We start from the raw sequence: 16460 nt of genomic DNA, 5'->3' as shown, positions 1-16460 counted from the left end.
GCTAGCAGTAGAATGCAATGGTTAGAGCACAGGCTCTGGGATCAGACAAATTTACTCACATTTAACTCAAGTTCTGACTGAAGATTTTCACTGAGAAAATGAAGTAGTGTTTTCTTTTTTTTATAACCCACATGATATCCTTTATAATCCCCAGTGGTATTTGTTAGTGGTGGGAAATAATACTGGTTAACTCAGACGGTTAGAGCACAGTGTTACAACACCAAGGTTAAGGGTTTGGATTCCCATACGGAGCAGCTGCAAAAAAAAAAAAAAAAAAAAAAAAAAAAAAACACAAAAAAAAAAAAAAAAACACAAAAAAAAAAAAAAAAACACAAAAAAAAAAAAAAAAACACAAAAAAAAAAAAAAAAACACAAAAAAAAAAAAAAAAAAAAAAAAATATATATATATATATTTTAAGAGATTAAATATGAGATTGAATTATTAAACATATTTAATTAAATATATATAAATATATATTTGTCAATAATTTAAGTAATCGCTTTATACCTGAATATTCTGTTTCTTTAGAGACACTACCCAGTCTGTCAGATTTCTGACCCCTCTCCTCCAGATGGTGCTAAGTGTTTTGGGGGACTGTGTGGGGAGGGGAGTGATGTGAATGCCTGTGGTGGAGACTGGTGAAGTCCTAAGAACCACATACAGGATTGGTGACTGCTAAGGGTGACTGGATCAGTCCCTGAGTATTTTGCTGGTGTCTGCAGCTGAGGAGGGGAAGTGGTCCTCTTTTTTGGCTCCATTAGGCTGCCCTTCTCTTCCCTAACACCTCAACCTGCCTTGGTCTTCACTAGGGCTGAGAATACCTTGGACATGGATGCTTTTAGCAAATTCCCCAGCTAGACTCTATACTCATGTCTATATCACATCTGCCAACCCCAAGCATCCCATGTGGGAACTGATACCCCTTAGGGGAACAAAAGTGAGTTCCTACCTAACCATGCTGCATTCTGAATTTACTTCAACCATGTTGGGACAGGACAGTGCCTGAGGTGGTTACTTCCCATAGTCCTCAGCAGAAAGTAGAGCAAAGCCCTTCAGATTAAGGTTTTCCCTTCATCTTATCTGCTACTCCTCTTTTCTCAAGGGCATTGGCACAGAGAGGGAAAACTGAAAAATGTATCTCACCCTGTCAATCCAACTCTGCTGTTCTCGCCGCAGACCATTAAGAGGGGAAGGAGGGGCCTTTTCAGTGTTATCTAGACCTCTCCTCTATGAAAGTCTCTGATCAAATCTTCCAAAAATGGTTCTTGATATGGTATGGGTGGAGACAAGAGAATTTATAAAAATTATTTTCTCTATTGACAAAGCCTGGTTTTCAAGCCTATAGTCTTGCTAGGGAATTGAAAATCTGACTTGGAATGTCGGAAGCTAAACATTAACTCTCTCTCTCTCTCTTGCATTCCCACTATGACAATCCTAAACTCGCACCCACACCTGTTCCCCACATCCTCCAAATCCTCAGTATATAGGGAGAGAGTTTTATACATTTGAGGGAAAAGTATACAGCATGAAAATGCATATGTGGAAAACAAAAAGGCACAATCATACGTTTAATAAGGTTGCCCCATGACATGGACAAACCTAGCTTAGAATTCTGGCTCTGCTACCTATTAGTTGTGTGTCCCTAGGCAGATTAACATCTCTAAGCTTTAGTTTCTCCATCTGTAACACAGAGTAAACAGTATCATCTCCTTACAGATTTGTTGTTAGGGTTATATGAGGTAATGTACGTAAATCACTTAGCAGAGTTCTTGGTCCATAGTAGGTATTTTGTAAATTATATTATATTATATTATCACATGCTTGCCAATCTTATTTACATACCTGGTATAATACTTCCTGTGAGAACATACATGCCGCTAATTCTATATATATTGTTCTTGAATTCGCCATTTAATTTATGCTCAGGATTAAATTAAACTAAATTTGTACTGTGTGAAAATATTACTTAGTGACTTGCTAAACCACTTCATCAGCATTTTGCTTCCAATCAGTTCCTTCAATTTTTATGGACTGCGCAACATAAGATTTCAGAATCTTCAGGTTCACCTTTAGCAGATAGAGATGGTCATTCCTCTCTTTGAGCTGTAGAGAAGCTAGATTGAAAGGAAGGAAAGAAGAAAGGAAAGAAGGAAGGAAAGAAGAAAGGAAGGAAAGAAAGAAAGAAGACCCAAACAGTACCATTTATTATCATCTTTGATACTAGTTTGGTCGACAAGCATGAAGGCTGCTGTAGCTCTTATGTAGAAACATCCTTCTACACATAATGTGAAGGCAGTCTCGCTATTGTGGGGGTCTTTAATGGGCAATTCAGATTTCTACTTGATTTAGCCAATCAACATATTTCTCAAGTTTCTGCAAAACAGGCATGCAATTATGATTCTGTGACTGTTAGACATATTTTGTTATCTAAGAAAAGTGTTTTAGATACACAATTGTATATTTATAAGGAGGTAATATGGGCTATCACCTCTACTAGGGCTTGCAGATTCTTTGGATAAAGGGCCGGATAGTAAATATTTTGGGCTTTGTGGGCCACACAGTCTCTATTGCAACTACGGAATTCTGTGAATATAGCCGACAGCAGCCATAGTAAATATGTAAATGTATGAGTAAGGCTGTGTTCCAATGAAACTATTTATGAACACTAACATTTGAGTTTTATGTAATTTTCACTTGTTATGAAATATTATTCTTTTCTGATTTCCCACCCCCCAACTATTTAAAAATTAGGACTGAACAAAAAGCAGTTGGCCAGATTTAGCCTGTTGGCTGTAGTTTGCTGACCCCTGACCTATACAATGTAATTTCAGAAACAGTGAGGGGTCTCTCTGCTTCCTTCTGCCAAAACCCTGTAATTCTACAGTGGATATTTGAGTCTTTTACCTTTGGATTTTGTTTTGTTTTGTTTTGTTTTAAAGAAGATGTAAATTTCCCTTGGAGAGGCAACTTTCTGTTATCAGTTTTTATAGTTGAATTTTACTGTTAGTAAATTTTTGGTTCTTAGCAGATTTTGACACAGAGAATATAGGAGGACATTAAGTCTTCTCAGGAGGAAAGAGGGACTATGTGAGTGTGAATCAGAGGAAAAGCTGGATTAGAGGGAAGGGTTTGATGGCAAATTTGAGCTCCCCTTGGTCAAATTTGGCCTAAAATCATGGCTGCTTGGATAGACTTTAGAAAAGGAATTGGTCAAGTATGTAGCTCGAAAGGCAAGGCCAGGAATAACTGTTTCAAAGGAAAATCCGGGCTGTAAGTATGAACTTCCACTAGGGCTTTGAGGAAGCCAGTCTAAAGCCATGATAGTCAATAACTGCCACCACTGACTTCCCAACTGGCTTTCACCACGTGCACAGTGTATTTTGATATAAGAAGAAAACTCCATTTAAGAAGCCATGGATGAAAAAGATAACAGGGTTATCCTTCTCAACTGGTCAGGTGGAGGGAGGACTTGCACTCAGGCCCAATTCTCCAATGTACTCACCCATATGTTATTTAACTAGACCTGCACTGTGTAATACAGGAGCCACTAGCCACACAAGGCTACTGAGCACTTGAAATGTGGTTTGTCTAAACTGACAGGTGCTGTTAAGAATAAACTACTAGGTTTTAAAAAACGTATAATATCTCACTAATAAATTTAAAACACGGATTTATGTTGAAATAATAACATTTTAGATATATTAGGTTAAATAAAATATATTATTAAAATTAATTTCACCTGTTTATGTTTGCTTTTTAAAATGTGGCTATTAAAAGATTTAAAACTACACATGTAGCTTGCATTGCTTTTCTATTGGACAGCGCTGAGCTAGAATGAACTGACAGGTAGTAGAATGCAGTGAGAAAGTGCTGGACGGGAAGTTGGAGGCCCGGATTTTACTCTTACATTTGTCTCTTACTCGCTTTGTGATTTTGGAAAAGCCACCTATTTTAATTTTCAAAATCTGGGCATGGAACTAGATGATGTGTAAGGCTTAGTTTAGATATAAAAAATTATTATTCCAGGCTATGAGTATTATTATAACTATTATTATATCAGATAGTGGAAAGCTGATATTCCTCTTATACTTATCTCCAAGAGCCTTAAACATAAAACTATGAACCATTTATAAAATTTATCATTTATCATTCTAAAGAAAAGGTAAGAAAATGCCATTTGATAATTACAGTGTCTGTGTGACCATAATAAATTTGCCTGTAGCTCTCTGGACCTTGATCATCACACACTGTCATCTCACCTTTTCTTCTGGTTCCTGAAATGGACAGAGTCCTGGCTTAAAAGTCAGTTTCAGATTCATGTTTGGAACCTTACAGCTACCATCGGCTTGAAACCCTCTCTGCCTTTCTTCCTACTGATCCAAAATTAAAGGGTCCTTCAGATACATTTGATCACACATCCCGTGTCAGGCAATAGACAGAATCATGAATCATGGAAGAAATAAACATAAAGAGGAATGACCCTTATGTAGGGCCAGAACTCAGAAACATTTAATGAAGAGATTCTTTGGATTCTAAACTCCAAAACGATTTTTCTTGTGACTTTAATTCAATGGTCTCCTAAACAGGTCTAAAGATTATTATAACCCATGATTTTTATTTATATATTAATATCAATATTTATCTATCTCTGTATATTTGTATTTATTAATTTTTGTTGAATGCATGATAGCTATTGCCCTATGGAAAGTAAGTCTAAATGCAAACTTTATTTCAGTTCCTTGGAAAGGGTAAACTTCACACATATTTTTTTAAATAAATTTTTTAATTTTTGCACAGTTTTAGGCTTACAGAAAAATTGCAAAGTAGTACAGAGAATTTCCATAAACCTGATATCCAGTTTCCCCTAGTATTAACATCTTAAATTAGTATAGCACATTTGTTTCAATTAATAAACAATATTGATACATTATTATTAAACAGACTTCATATTCTCTTCAGAATTTTTAGTTTTACGTAATGTCCTTTTTCTGTGCCAGGATTCCATCTAGGATGCCACATTACATTTAGTTGTCTTGACTCCTTAGGCTCCTCTTGGCTGTGATGGTTTCTCAGACTTTTCTTGGTTTTGATGACTGTGTTAGTCAGGGTCCTCCAGAGAAACAAAACCAATAGAAGAATCTATCTATCTATTTATGCATCCATCCATCTAATTTTTACTTATCTATTTAAAGGAATTGACTGATGGGATTGTGGGGCAGACTGGCAGGCTGGAAACTCAGGCAGGAGTTAACAATGCTGTATTGAGGCAGAATTTTTTCTTCTCTGGGAAATCTCCCTTTTTTCTTTTAAGGCCTTCAACTGATTGGATGAGGCCCCAGTCATATTTTTAAGGTTAATTTCCTTTAGTTAGAGTCAACTGATTGTAGATGTGCTAACCACATCTACAAAATACTGTCACAGCAACACCCATATTAGTGTTGGATAAATAACTGGGTACTATAACCTAGCCAAGTTGAAACACAAAACCATCAGAATGACCTTAACAATTTTGAGGAGTATTGATCAGGTATTTTGCAGAATGTTCTTCAGTTGGGGTTTGTCTGATGTTTTTCTCAATATTAGACTGGAGTTTTGTGCTTTTGGAGGTGGACTATCTTTTATTGGTTAATGGGATAAGGGGTAACGTGGCTGGGTCACTTGGAAATGGGTTCCTTAGAAATATTATCTCGGCTCAGGCTCTGGAATATTGAATGCATTTTTGCTATGGTCTGTAATTTGTATTCTGCTGGAAAGTTCAATTGACCTCCTGATATTATTTAAACTTTAAAAAGATAATATGAGCATTATATAGAGTTGCAAATATAGTATAGGAGTTCTTATTTACCCAGCTTCCCCTCAAGTTAATGTCTTATATAACCATAATACAATGACCAAACCTAAGAAATTGACGTTAATATTATACAGGTACTATTAACTAAATCATTAACTTTATTCAGATTTCACCAGTTTTTCTACTTTTGTGATTTTACTATTCTAGGATCCAATCAGGATGGCATGTAATTAATTGTCATGTATCTGTAGTCTTATTTAATCTGTGACACTTAGTCTTGCCTTTCACAGTCTTGTGACTTTTGAAGAGTTTTGGTTGGTTATTTTGTAGAACGTTCTCATGTTTATCTGATGTAACATTTTTCTAATGCTTAGATTGAGGTTATGCATTATTGGGAAGAATATCACAAAAGTGATGTCTCTCCTCAGTACATCATATCTGGGATACACAGTGTAGATTTACTACTGGTGATGTTAACCTTGGTCATTTGGTTAAAATGGTGTCTGACAGGTTTCTCCTCTGTGTAATGACGATGCCTTTGTAATTATTTTGGGGGGCGGGGAGAGGAGATAATTTGAGACTAGGCTAATATCTTGTTTCTCATTAAACTTTTACTCATTAATTTTAGCATCCATTGGGGGATTTTACCGACAGCAGTTATTACTCTCATTTTCTATTTTCCTCATTCCTTCCACAATCATTGATTAGAATTCATGTTAGGAAGAGTTCCTTCTCCTCCATTTATTTACTTATCCAACTGTTTATTTATATAAGTACGGATGCATAGATTTTTATTTTATTCTTTGGGTTACTTACTTATTTTTAAAAATTTTCTCTTACAATTTCTTAAGTAGAAGATTTTAATAAATCTTTGAGAGAAAAGAAGATACTTTGTTTTCCTCATTTGTTATTACATATCTTAATATTCTCTCCAGAAGCCAAAGTAAATTCTAAATCCCTGAAAAGTAAGTAGTAGACAGTATAGTAAAGTGATTTAAAAAATTTTTTAAATTAATACACAAAAATTGTATTTTATTTTCCTTTAAGATCATTCACATGTCGTTTTATTCTCTTCTAAAATCATCCACATGGCATTGTTTCTCAGTATAACTAGACACATGGGGTCCCAAAACAAAACATTTCACAAAGGTTCTTTTGCTAACTAAGACACAGCTCTTCCTTGTGCCCCACCCCTGATCTTACACACCCAGACTATCTAGCTTATATTTTCTCTATAAAATGTAAAAGGAATGGGATGTCAGGATTGTCTGTTTGAACTGACTCTACCCCACTCTATCAACTTCTTAAAAAACTTGAGGTGGAAATCCCAAAACATAAAATTAACCATTTTAAAGAACATAATTCAATGGCATCTAGTAAATTTACAATGTGAAACCATCCCTTCTATCTGGTTCCAAAACATTTTCATCACTCCCAAAGGAGACTTTATATGCTTTAACCAGTTACACCCCATTCTCCCCTTCCTCAAGCCCCTGGCAACCATTAATCTGCTTCTTTCTCTATGGGTTTACTTATTCTGGATATTTCATATAGTGGAAATTCTACAATACGTGACCTTGTATGTCTGGCTTCTTTCGCGTAGCCTATTGTGTTCAATTCATCCATGTTGTAGCATGTATCAGAACTTCATTCCTTTCTACTACTGAATAATATTTGATTGCGTGGATGTACTACAATTTGTCTATCCATTCATCTGTCAATGGTCATTTGTCTTGTTTCCATCTTCTGGCTCTTGTGAGTAGTGCTGCTATGAACATTCATGTCCTGTATTTGTTTGTGTATCTCTTTTCAGTTCTTTTGGGTACATAACTAGAAATGGACTTGCTGGGTTATATGGTAACTCTATGTTTAACTTTTTCAGAACCTACCAAACTCTTTTATACAGTGGCTGGGCCATTTAACATTCCCACCAGCAATGTAGAAGGATTCCAATTTCTCCACATCCTTGTTTACACTTATTATTTTCTGGGTTTTTTTTTTTTTTATTATAGCCATCCTAGTGTGTATGGAGTAGTATCTCATTGTGGTTTTGATTTGTGTTTCCCTAATGACTAGTGATGTTGGTCATCTTTCTTTTCATATGCTTGTTGACCATTTGTATATCTTCTCTGGAGAAATATCTATTCAAGTCCCTTATCCATTGTTTAATTGAGTTGTCTTTTTGTTATTGAATTGTAAGAGTTCTTTATATATTCTGGATATGAAGCCCTTACCAGATAGATGTTTTCTCCCATTTTGTGGATTGCCTTTTAACACTCTTAATAATATCTTTTGATGCACAAAAGTTTTTAATTTTGATGAGGTCCAACTTATCTATTTTTTGTTTTGTTGTTTATGCCTTTGATTTCATATCTAATAATCCATTGCCAAATCCAAGGTTATAAAGATTTTCCCGTATGTTTTCTTCCAAGAGTTTTATAGTTTTAGCTCTTACATTTAGACGTTTGATCTATTTTGAGTGAACTTTTGAATATGGTATAAGGTAGGAGTCTAATTTCATTAGACTTGCCTGTGGATATCTAGTTTTTCTATCATCATTTGTTGAAAAAACTATTCTTTCTGCATTGAAAGATCTTGACACCCTTGTTGAAAATCAGATAACTATAGACATATGCTCCATTGACTTTTGTACTTTCTCTACCTAGACAATATAAACATGTGAACTTCACCTTAAAATAACATGTGGAACCTATCCATTCCCAAATGTATTTCAAGTCTGTGCACTTCTGTCCCTATCAGCTGCTACTACTGTAGTCCAAGCCTCCATCAACTCTCATCTGGATTCCTGCAATGACTTCCCAACACATCTCCCCTTTCTTCTCTGACCATTACAGTCAGTCCTCAAATGAGCAGCCAGGGACATCTCCTAAAATTAAAATCTGGTCATATTATACCACTCACTGGCATTAAATTCCTAATGTTTCAAGAATAAAATTCAAGATCTTTAAGATGATCCCAAAGTCTGCATGTTTTGTCCTGACAGTTCTTTTCTCTTCCCCATCTAGAGGTTATATTCCAGCCTTTCCAGACTTCTTTCTGTTTCTGGAGCTCACTAAGCTCTTTATTGCCTTAAATCCTAAAGTAATTATCTCTGCCTGGAATATTTGTCTCCTCATTCTTCACTTAGCAGTTATGCATTGCTGTGGATTGATTGAATTGTATCTCCCCAAATCCATAATTAGAAGCTTTTTCCCACTGTAACTGTTGAGGGTGGGAAGTCCTATTATGTTAATTGAAAGGTGAGGCCTTGAAGAGGTGATTAGATTGTAGGACTGTGCAGTAGTGAATGGATCAATAATGGTGGTCAGGGGCATGGTTCTGAGGGCTTTAAAAGGAGAGCATATGAGAGTCTCTCTCTCTCTCTCTGCCCCACCATTTTCTGCCATGTGAGATCTCCACATTGCTGTAAAACCACCATCAAAGCGTAACCTCACCAGATGTATTCCCTGAACTGTGGACTTCTCAGCTTCTGAAACGGGAAGTAATAAATTTCTTTTTCTTTGTAAATTATCCAGTTCCAAGTATTTTGTTATACGCAATGGAAATGGAGTAGTAAATGCATCCTTTAGCTCTTGGCTTATAATATTACTTCTGCAAAGAGGTATTAGCTGACCTCCACTCCTTTATTCTCTCTCATTGATCCTTGAACTTTTCTTTCCTATCCCTTATCATACTGTGTAATTATATACTTACTTATGTGTGCCATTTAAAAATATTTGGTTCCTCCAACGAGAAAGTAAACTCCCTGAGGGCGGAGCTGTGTGTTTTGTATCGTTACTGTACTTCCTGTGCCTAGTGCAGTATCTAGTACATAAAAGTGATCAATAAATGCTTATTGAATGAATAAATAGTCAATATCTTTAAGACAAGAGTGTTTAGTTCATTTTTTCTCCATTTGCTGAATGCCTATTAGTGCTAAAAGCAGGGAATAAAAATAGGAGTAAAATAATCCCTTCCTTTTAGGAGGTCCCAGTCTATTGGAACAGTGTAGTGGACTAAATGGTGGTCCCCAAAATATCAGGTCCTAATTCTTCCTGGAAACAGTTACCTTGTCTGGAAGAAGAGACTTTGCAGATTACAGATCTTGTGATGGGGAGAAAATTTCCTACATTATACAGGTGGGCCCTAAATGCCATCACATGTATCCTTATAAGAGGGAGGTGGGGAGATTTCTGTCTGTCTGTCTATCTGTCTCTCTGTCACACAGACACACACACACACCCAAAGGCCATGTGAAGATGGAGGCAGAGATTGGAGTGATGTGGCTGTAAACCAAAGAATGTCAGCAGCCACCAGAAGCTGGAAGAGGCAAGGTATTGATTCTTCCCTAGAGTTTCTGGAGGGAGTGTTGCCCTGTTCACACCTTGATTTTAACCCAGTGATATCGATGTCAGACTTCTGGTGTCCAAAACTGCAAGAGAATAAATAAATTTCTGTTGTTTTAAGCCACCCAGGCTGTAATAAATTACAACAGCCACAGGAAACTAATACAGACAGTGATACAAGTTAACAAATTGTTGCAAAACAGCATTATGCATGGAGATAAGAATCAAGGTAGTGGATGGTTGAAGAGGAAGGAGCTGTCTGGAAGGTGTCCCAGAGGAGGGGATGCTGAGCTGGCTTTTCAAAGATAAGCCATAGTTTTCCAGCATTGGAGTCAGTGCACGGGCGGTGATTCCTGGCAAGAACAGCAGCATGTGTAAAGGCATAGGGACACACAGAGCATGGCATGTGCAGGGAAACAGAGCATTTGGGTTCAGCTGGAGAGTAAGGGAGATGGAGAAAAATGGTGGGTAATGTGGAGGTAGAGAACTTAATTGTGATCAGACTGTGAAAGGCCGTGTATGCCATGGTAATTTTCTTAACCTTTATTCTGTGAGGAATAGGAAACTAATGGAAATAAAGGGATGACTGATTTGTAGAAAGTGAAGTTCTGCAGCAACACACACAGTGGACTGAAGTGAGGTTAAGACCAGTTCAGTTTTACTAGTAATTGTATCTAAAGATGAATAAGACACAGTTCCTATCCTTTAGTAGCTTAAAGACTGTGAAGGAAAACAAACCAGAACACCAACGTCAATAACCAAACCCTTGACCAAGTCATTAAACAATTAATCCAGTGAGCACTTAATGATCCGATCTAATTGGTCAATAGGCTGCCCATAATGAAAATTGAAATGCCCCTTTGTCACAACAACTGGACCAATTCATCATGTCAGCGTTTCCTGAGATAATCATTTACTTTTTCACTTACTAACAGGTTTCCAGTCTGATTGGCAATTACTATGGGTCTGCTTAAATTAATGAGTGCCAGAACTCATTAACCTCTTGAACCCTCACTGCCCCTTTTGAGTGTCAGTGGCAGACTTGAGGCATGAACAAGGGAGGGAGGAAGTAGAAAGGAAAACAAGGAAAGGAGTGAAGACAGGAGGAAAGAAAGAGAAATGTGGAGAGGGAAGAATGAAGGGAAGGATTAAGGAGAAAGGAGAAAGAACAGAGAATCAGAAAGGGAAGAGGCTTATCTGAGTTTGTTCCTAAAGGGCAGGATGAGATAGTTCCAGCAATCACAAGAGGGAGGCAGCAGCAAGTGCAGTACGAAGCCAGTATTTTGATGTCAGACAAATCTACGCTCTGAGCCCTAGCCCTGCCCATTCCAGTTGGGTGACATTGGGCCAGGTAACCTCTCTGAGCTTCATTTCCCTCATCCTGAGAGGTAGTGTGACTGCAGAGGAGGAGATCTGTATTTCTAGAGCTGGGTTTAAATCCTGATTCTGCTGCATGCCAGCTGCATGGCCTTGGGCATGTTGCTTAACCTCTCTGTAACTTGGTTTCTTCATGTTTTAAAGTGGGGATAATAATGGGACCTTCTTTACTGAGTCATTATGACTCTTAAATGAGTTAATATAGTACTTGTAAAGCACTTAGAACATTGTGTTGACTATTAGCAATAAAATTATAATGATTAGATTGTAAAATATTTGTAAAAGTTCCTAGCACAGTGTCTGGCTTATAGAAGGTGCCCATGAACTGTGAATCCCTTTCCCTTCTCTCAACTCCTCAGGTCCCCCAGATGGAGCTGATGGTAGAAGAATGACCACTCTCTAACTCCTCTTTCATTGACAAGGCATGTCCAAGCCCACTTGGACCAGGCTATTCTGACCCCCTCATCTGTGTCCTGCTCTCACTTGGCTCTGGGCCAAATAGGTGGAGCACCATGTGGGAGAAGGGTTTTAATAGGTTGCTCTTGTCCAAAACAATCTTTTTTTTTTTTTTTGGTCCTTTTTGAGACTGGCTGCACCGGGCTCAGCCAGTGAGCACTGTGAACGCACCGGTCATCCCTATATAGGACCGAACCCGCGGCGGGAGCGCCACCGTGCTCCCAGCGCCGCATTCTCCCGAGTGCACCACCGGCTCAGCCCCAAAACAATCTTAAGAGTAATTACAAATGGTCTGGTAAGTTCATAGTTACCATTGCAACAGCTTCAAAAGCTCAACACTTTCTGAAAGGTAAACTTATTGGATACATGGCATGTTGATTAAAGTGATAACCCAGAAGAGAGATTTAAGAGGACAGAAATTAGTCAATATTGGTAAAGCTCAATAACTGGTAAACCACTGCAATGCTGATCCTTTTGTGTGAGATCTGAGTGCAGAAAATGGAGCAAAAGAGTGAAGCAAATATTCTATTCCTTTCTTAACTAAAGAAGGCGTGCATATATTTACCCCCCCCCCACACACACACTTCCTTTTCAAACCAGTTCATGAGCTGCATGAAACCAGAACATATGATTTTTTTTAAAAAGCCATCCTTCTCATATTTAGCACAATTCTTCAGACCCTAAATTCAAAACTCAGGCAGGCATAAATCCTCAAGAGACACATCCATGAATGATTACAGAGGACTGTGCTTGGCGATTTTACTCCCCAAATGAGGGCAGCACAGAGACGCCTTCCTCCACTTTGCCCAGCTTCCAGATTGCCTCTAGTCTGCTAGGGTTTCTCGTTTACTTTCTAATGCCCTGCTCAGAGGAGTGTAAAAAAACCATGACACCGGACAGGTCCCTTCTGGTGCCAGCAAATGTAGATGACACTGAATAATTTAAAGGAGGATGAGCACATGAATCTACAGTCAAACTCCCTGAGTTTGATCCCGTGTCCACCACTTATTATGGGTATAAATTGCCTATGTTTCATACCTTTTCCTTGCCTCAGTTCTCCTCATCTCTAACACAGAGAGGGTGCCAGTACCTACCTCATAGGGCTGCTGTGGCAATCAAAGAGATGATTAAACCAGATTTAAAAAAATAACAAGATAAAATGGTTAGCTAAAGCTCTGGCTCTGGAAAAGCAGTTAATAAACAGTTGCTATTGTTTTCAACAGCTCAGGGTGAAGGCCAAATATCAGGAAGACTGTGGAAATCATCTTTTGCCCATCTGCAATGGATGAACTCTTCCCAATGTGCAGGAGAAATTGAAATAGACATAAATACAACATGTGTCAATCATGTTGACTTTATCAGGATATGGTTATCTTTTTAGGTGTTTACTGTGTGCTGAGTTATCCTTCGTGAATTGCTGTCAAGATTAAACATCAATTGGCCTGGAACTACTGATTAGACTTTATTACTAAATACCTTCCTCTTCCACCTAATATATAACAATCTGGGCAGCCTAAGAGGTATGAGCATCCTGTAGTGGATTTAATTATGTTCTCCCAAAACTTAATGAAGATTGAATTGTATCCCCCAAGTTTTATGTATTAGAAACTTAGCCCCCACTGTGACTGTTAACAGGGTGGGAACTCCTATTATGGTAATTGTAAGGTGGGGCCTTGAAGAGGTGATTGGGTTGTAGGACCATGCAGTAATGAATGGATTAAAAATGGTGGTGAGGGGCATGGTTCTGAGGGCTTTAAAAGAAGAGGAGAGTCTGTCTTTCTCTCTCTCTGCTCTCTCTGCTTCCACTACCTTGCAATGTGAGACCCCTGGGTCACTGCTGCCACCACCAGATGGACTTTGGATTTCCCAGCCTCGGAAACTGTAAGCAATAAATGTTGTTTTCCTTTATAATTACCCAGTTCCATGTATTTTTGTTATAAGCAACACAAAACGGACCGATACAGAAAATTGGTACCAGAAGTGGGGTGTTGCTTATAACAGATACTTGAAAATGTGGAAACGGCTGTGGAACTGGGTGTTGAGGAGAGGTTGGAGGCATTTGGAGGACTCAGAAGAAGATGGAAAGACAGGGAAAGTTTGGAATGTCTTAGAGACTGGTTACATGGTGGCAAGCAGAATGCTGATAGAAATATGGACTGTAAAGACCCTTCCAAGGAGGTCTCAGATAGAAATAAGAAGGAGTTTATCAGAAACTGGGGCAAAAATCACCCTTGCTGTGAACTGGCAAGGAACTTGGCTGAACTGTGTCCATACCCTAGGACTTTGTGGAAGTTGGAACTTAGGAGTTGTGAACCAGAGTACTCGGCAGAAGAAATTTCTAAGCAGCAAAGCATTAAGGAAGCTACATGGCTACTTGTAACAGCCTATGCTGAGTTATGGTGGCAAAAGCTTGACGTGAAGCCAGATTTAAAGGGAAGTGGAGTGTAAAGATTTAGAAAATTTGCAGTCTGGTCATGTGGTAGAGAAGCAGAGAGCATTTTCAGAAGAAAAATTCAATGGTACTAAGAAGTTTTACACAAAAGAAGGGGATTATCAAGAGAAGGAGAAAAAGGCCCTGAAGGCATTGCAGATACGTCTGGGGCCAACCCTTACATTTCAGGCCCAAAGGCCTTGAGAGACAGAATGGTCTTGAAGGACAGGCCTGAGGCACCCTCCACAGGCTCACTGCTCAGGACCACCTAAGGAACCTGCTTGGAGCACCAGCACCTCAGCTGCTTTGGCTACTCCAGCTGTGGGTAAATTGGTCCCAAGTATGGCTGGACCCGTAGCTTTGGAAGATACAAGCTGGAAGCCTTGGTGGTGTCCACGTGTTGTTAAATCTTTAGGCTCACAGAATGCTAGAGCTGTGGAGGCTTGGGAGCCTCCACCCAAATTTCAGAGGATGTATGGAAAAGTCTGGGGGTCCAGGAAGAGATCTATCACAGGGGCAGAGTCACCACAGACAACCATCACTAGAGCGATGCTGAATGGAAATGTAGGGTCAGAGTTGCAGCAGAGAAATCCCATCAGTGTCATGCCTAGTGGAGCCATGAGAGTGGGACAACCATGGAGACACCATGCCTGTGGAGCTACCAGAGTGGAACCCCAGCCTGGGAGAGCTGAAGTGTGGCCTGAGACCAGGAAAGACATAGGAGCAGAGCTGCCCAAGGACTTGGGAACCAACGCTCCACACCAGCATGCAGAGGAGGTTGAACAGGGAGTCAAGGTACCTGATTCACCAGGTTTGAGATTTAATGCCTGCCCTGCTGGGTTTCATACTTGTTTGGGACCTGTTACCCCTTTCTTTTGGCCTATTTCTCCCTTTTGGAATGAGAATATGTTCCCTATGTTTGTCCCACCATTGTGTCTTGGAAATAGATAACCTGTATTGATTTCACAGATGGGACTTTGAACTTTGGACTTTTGAGTTGAAACAAATTAAGACTTTGGGGGTGAAATGAATGTATTTGCATGTGAAAAGGACATGAGTTTTGGGGGGCCAGGGGCAGAATGTAGTGGATTGAATTATGTTCCCCCAAAACTCAATGAAGCTTGAATTGTATCCCCCAAGTTTTATGTATTAGAAACTTATCCTCCACTGTGACTGTTAACAGGGTGGGAACTCCTATTACGGTAATCATAAGGTGGGGCCTTGAAGAGGTGATTGGGTTGTAGGACCATGCAGTAATGAATGGATTAAAAATGGTGGTGAGGGGCATGTTTCTGAGGGCTTTAAAAGAAGAGGAGAGTCTGTCTTTCTCTCTCTCTGCTCCCTCTGCTTCCACCACCTTGCAATGTGAGACCCCTGGGTCACTACTGCCATTACCAGATGGACTTTGGATTTCCCAGCCTCAAAAACTGTAAACAATAAATGTTGTTTTTCTTTATAATTACCCAGTTCTGTGTATTTTTGTTATAAACAACACAAAACAGACTAATATCCATCCTAATGAGCATTTTCTGGAGAAAAGCTCCAGGGAGGAGGATTGTTAACATTCACCAAGCCCAAACTAGGGTGTGAAAGATAGTGGAGCTGTTATTCAGTAGCTCCTGCATTTCTGCCACTCAGCTGGTCTACAAAGACTTTAGTTGGAGGAGCATCTCTTCCCTCTTAAAATTGGCTTCTGCTTTTCCCTGGTGATATACTACAACAAGGTCACCTAGAAGGGAGACAGGATTGTCATGTCTTCAGGGCTTTGACCTCAGCAGGGCACACCAACTTCCACATGTACAATTGTCCCTTGGTATTCATGGAGGATTGGTTCCAGGACCCTTGTATTAGTCCCTTTTGTGTTGCTATAACAGAAATACCTGAAACTGGGTAATTTATAAGAACAGAAGTTTATTTGACTTACGATTCTGGGACAGCTGCATCTGGCACAGGCCTCAGACTGCTTCTACTCATGGCAGAAAGCAGCAGGTATGAGCAGATCACATGGTGAGAGGAAGCAAGAGAGAGAGAGAGGAGGTGCCAGGTTCCTATAAACAA

This window comes from Galeopterus variegatus, unplaced genomic scaffold (assembly GCF_000696425.1).
Source record: "Galeopterus variegatus unplaced genomic scaffold, G_variegatus-3.0.2 Scaffold313, whole genome shotgun sequence".
Classification (NCBI taxonomy): Eukaryota; Metazoa; Chordata; class Mammalia; order Dermoptera; family Cynocephalidae; genus Galeopterus; species Galeopterus variegatus.
Note: the sequence above shows the minus strand (reverse complement) of the source record.